The following is a 5,196-nucleotide window of genomic DNA, read 5'->3' as shown; positions in this document are numbered from 1 at the left end:
AGAACCAGAATTAGAAGCTATGGCCAACAACAATAATAATGCTAATAACAGATCAGTCAAGGATCATGCCTTTTGTGATTTTTGACCAAGCATTATAAGACCTAGAGTGGAAGCAAACAATTTTGAATTGAAGCCTTCTCTTTGTCAAACGGTTCAATAAGCACAATTTGGGGGAGGTCTTATTGAGAGTCCACATATACACCTTGCAAATTTTCTTAAAATTAGTGACATGCTAACGATTAATGAAGTATCAGATGATGCCATTCGACTAAGATTATCTCCTTTTTCTTTAAAGGATTGTGCTAGAGAGTGGTTACATTTATTACGTTCGAGTTCTATCACTACTTGGGATGAGCTATCACAAGCCTTCTTGGCTCAATAATTGACTTTTTTTAGACCAAAGGCTAATAAGAGTCTTTATGAAGCATGGGAGAGGTACAAGGATCTTTTAAGGAGATGTCCACATCATGGAATTCCTAAATGGATGCTAGTTCAATATTTCTATAATGATGTTTCTCTAGCTCTTAGAAGTATAATTGATGCATCATCTAGAGGTGATCTTATGGAGAATTCTAAAAGTAAAGCTTATTCAGCATTATATAAGATTGCCTACAATAATTATCGATGGAATTATGAAGGGAATGAAGTAAGAAAATCATATGCTGGTATATATGAGTTAGATGCAATGAGCATGTTTAATACTAAATTTGATGCTTTGACAAGAAGGATGGATAAACTGAGCATGAAAGTTTATGCCTTAGTTAGAGGATTTAGTCATTCGGTTGATGTTAGTGCTAGGAATGTGAATTATGTTGATAATTTTCCTTCATATGGGCAAGAGTTTGGAAGTGAGCAAGTAGATTATGTGGGTAACTACAACCAGAGGCCAGTTGGAAATCAATTTTTTGCCACTTATGATCCTATAATGAGGAATCATCTTAACTTCTCATGGGGTGGACAAGGGCAACAACAACAAAATTATCAACAACCTCCTAATTTTCAACAGCAGCAGAATTTTTAGCAAAATAAAGGAGCACCTGGATTTCCACCACCATGGAATCACAATGTACCTACTCAAAATGCACTTATTCCATAACCACCAGCCTAGTCTTTAGACCAAGGTTCAGTTTTAAAGTCTATGATGGAGAATTTCCTATATACTCAACAAAAGCAAGATGAAATGATATAATAATTGACTTTAAGGATGATCAACTCACCACTCATAATAGGATGCTGGAGAATTAGATAGCCCAACAAGCTAGTTCTTCTAGTAAAGCATATGGTAAACTTCCAAGCTAATTAGAGAACTTGAGGGAACAATATAATGTAGTCATTCTAAGGAGTGGAAAAGTTGTAGGGGAAGAAAAGAAGGATGAAGTGAATGTAAATGATAAGAATGAAGAGGGCAAGGGTGAATCTATTTCAACAAAAGGTGAAGTTAGTGAGGAAGTGAGTAAAGAGGATAAAGCTGAAAAAGAAGTAGAGGAAAAGTATGTGCCTCCACTACTATACAAGCCACCATTGCCATATCCTCAAAGATTTGAAAAGGCAAAGCTAGATAAGCAATTTAGGAGATTTTCAGACATTTTGAACAAGTTAAACATCAATATTCCACTCACTGATGCAATTTCTCACATGCCTTCATATGTTAAGATTCTAAAGGAGATCTTATAGAATAAGAAAATATTAGAGGATTATAAAACTTTTGCACTTATTGATGAGTGCAGTGCTATATTGCAAAATAAGTTTCCCCTTAAGCTTAAAGATCCTGAAAGTTTCTCTATTCTATGTCATATTAGAGAGACAAGTATTGAAAAGGCATTGTGTGATCTTGGAGCTAGTGTGAGTTTGATGCCACTATCCATATGTGAGAAGTTGAAGGTAGGAGATTTAAATCCCACAACCATTTCTTTGTAGCTAGTTGATAGATCCATCAAATATCTAATTAGAATTTCAGAAAATTTGCCATTGAAGGTTGGAAAATTTTTTATTTTTGTGGATTTTGTGGTTTAAGAGATGGAGGATGCAAGAACACCCATCATACTTGAAAAACCATTTTTAGCTACTGCAGGAGCTAACATAAATGTGAAGAATGGGAAATTAAAGTTGAAGGTAGGAGAAGAGGAAATTGAGTTCAATTTATTCTAAGATTCCAAGGAACCAGCTGTGGTGAATTCTTATTATAGGGTGGATGTTATAGAAAATGATGCTAAAATGGAAGCTATTAAGTTACAAGGAAGTTAAGTTACTCTTCATTCTTAGTGTAATCAGGATGAAGTGTGAATGAAAAAGTCTTTTTTACCATCTCATTTTGATAAGAATGAAGCTCTAAGAGTAAAACTCAAGGCTCCATCTAAACAACTCAAAGCAGAAGGTTCATCTCAAGTTTGTAAGAGTAAACTGCAAAGTGTGGTTGGGATTCTAAACAAAGCAATAGTTATTTTCATAGTAAATGGGGAAAAGTTGAAGTATAAATTTATTACAGAACTTGTTGAGAAGGGAGGCAACACTTTCCAATTCAAACCACTGTGAGCTGAAAAAGGGTCAAGCTAATGACCATAAATTAGCGCTTTTTGGGAGGCAGCACAAAATTTTTCTTTTTAGTAGTTTTTTTAAAGATTTATTTTATTTTATTTTATTTTCACCCCATTTGACTCAATTGTGAAATAAACTTCATTTTTGTAGGTAAATTGTGAATTTTTGGGCAAATGTGTATATTGGATGAACAAATACTTTATAGGGAAGTTTTTAACCTTTTATCAATTTGCCGTGTTTTAATTTTTTATATTAGTGCCAAATAGCTTTTATTGAATCAAATTCTACACTAATGCTAAAAAGTAAATTTTGGTGAGAAATTCTGAAATTTTTGCTGTGAACAATAAAGGGCAACTGCTAGTATCATTTTCTAGTTGTTTACATGTTTTATGATCTGGTTTGGTATGCTGGCATGTAATTCTGCTATTTGAATGTGCTTAAACTAAAATAAAAAAAAAATTTCTACATAATTTCTCTATATGAATAGTAACTATTACTGCTAAACTCATGTTGTGGATATTTACATGTTGAGAGACCTAATGTGGTTTGCTTGATATATATTTGGACTATTTGTATGATTTCAAATTGGAAGGTATATGTATTTTGCATATTTTTTTTTGGCTTAGGTATTGTTGAATCAGTTTAATAGCATGCTTTGAGGCTTGGCTTAGTTTGTTTGGGATGCATTTGCACCAATTGAGTGAATTTGACTTGAGATGGTTCTATGCACAGTTTCTCATCATGTGAATAGTGATATGTTCATAACTTTTTGCAAAATTATTGAAGAGGGAATTAAAAACTGAAATTGTACAAATTGTGATTCTATTTTAATATTTTGATACTGTTAGTGCTTTTATTTAGAGTGTTTTGGATGATGAGTGATTCATATTTAGTGTGAATGAAATTTGATTTGTGTTGTAATTAAAAGAAACTGTAAATTTTTAAGTTTAGAAAAGGTTAAGCTGCAAATCTGGTTTGTTCATGTTGCATTTTTCTGTTGCACATATGCATAATTTTAGCGGTTATGTTTTGTAGACATGCATTTCAAACTAGCAATTTTCTGGTGTAATGCCATGCCCCATGTTTGTTTGCAATTTAGATTCATAATGTGTTTCTTAGGAAGTCCCATTCGGCATGTCATTTTACTTGAGAGGTTACATGCCTCGTGTCACACCTGCACATGTCCTACATTCCTTAAAACACTAAACCTTTTCAGTTTACTTAACTTTTCTTTTTCTTCGACTATAATGCTACCCATTTCATTTTTCTCTTATTTTCTCGATACCCAAACACTCATTCTTTCATCATTTCTCATGTTTGCATGGTTAAAACAAAGCATTGCTCAACTAAAATCCCAATTCCATCTTCCCTTTGCAAACCCATTCCCATGGTAGAACCAATTTCTTGATCTCCTTTGCTAATACCTAACCCTCCTTTGCCATTAACATTTTAAACCTTACCAAAAATTCCTCAACCTTAACACTTACCTTCTGCCTCACCTTATTCACCATAAAATTAAGTTCTTCCATAAAATTCTCTTAAGTCACAAAATACCCAAAATCCTAGCACAAAAATCACAATAATCTCTCCATCTATTGTTCAATCTGCTCCCAAAGTCAATTTTAAAACTATTGTAAAGCAAAAAGTGAACCCCAATGCAAAAATCAAAAAGGCTTCTTTGAGCAAGCGAAAGGCACCTATTTCCAACCTTATTGCTATAGCTATGAAACCTATGGTTTTTGAGCTTGAGCCTATCAGTAAGAGGACTAGATCCTCTTTTTCCACCCTAATGAGCTCACCGAGAACACCAGTCTCCACACCTAGGGTTTCTGCTGCATCCTCAAGAGAGCGGAGTCCACACCATCAGTGGGCAAAATCCAAATATGTCTTCTAGGTCTACCCTGGCTACATATCAATCCTCTGTTGAAGATAAGGGTATAGAAGATGAGTTATTAAGGGAGTTAGGTTTATATAACTCAGTTTATAGATATTTAAAAGCTCTAGGCTAGGTTGAATTTGTTGGAATTAGGGAACCAATTTATATTAATCTTACATTGGAGTTTCTTAGTTCCTTAAAGATTAATTTAAGTCCAGTGATGTGACTGCAACTAATAATATCAGTTTAGATGCATGGGTGTTGAGAGAGAGTTGAGTATGGCATCTATTAATGCCATTTTTGGGTTTCCAAATGAAGGATATTGTCAAGTTGAATGGGAGAGGGCATTTTATGAAAAGTTTAGTTTTTGGAAATCCATTGCCCCATATGGAGGTTACTACAATCCTAAGGCCTCTAAAACTTCCAAAATAATTGATCCTGCCTTAAGACTGTTACATAGATTCTTTTCTTATAGTTTTAGGTAGAGGGCATAGTAATGGGGTTAATAAAGTTAATGACCTATTCTTGTTATGGTGTATGAAGAATGGCAAGAAGGTGAATGGTGCCTACTTTATGTGTTCTCACTTTGAGCAGTCTATTTCTAAGGATAGGTCTAGCAATATAGTATTTGGTGGCTCATAATTGCTATTGCTAAACTATTTGATTTTTCAACCTTATTTCTGGTAACTCTTATCTGGATAAGGCTCTCTTATTTAGTATGAGCATACTAGAGAGAAAAGGATGTCAGCCATATCAATGACCCTAGAACAGAAATAGAGTCCTTT

At 33.9% G+C, this 5,196-nt stretch overlaps 1 non-coding gene across 1 annotated transcript; it reads right to left on the bottom strand.

Annotated features, from left to right (window-relative positions):
- Positions 1-371: 371 nt before the first annotated feature.
- Positions 372-474, bottom strand: LOC131171703 (small nucleolar RNA R71). The gene has a single exon (XR_009142361.1). It is a non-coding gene; the product is annotated as a small nucleolar RNA R71 (small nucleolar RNA).
- Positions 475-5,196: the final 4,722 nt, after the last annotated feature.

This window comes from Hevea brasiliensis, chromosome 12 (assembly GCF_030052815.1).
Source record: "Hevea brasiliensis isolate MT/VB/25A 57/8 chromosome 12, ASM3005281v1, whole genome shotgun sequence".
NCBI classification, from domain to species: domain Eukaryota; kingdom Viridiplantae; phylum Streptophyta; class Magnoliopsida; order Malpighiales; family Euphorbiaceae; genus Hevea; species Hevea brasiliensis.
This window is presented reverse-complemented; position numbering and strand designations above follow the sequence as displayed.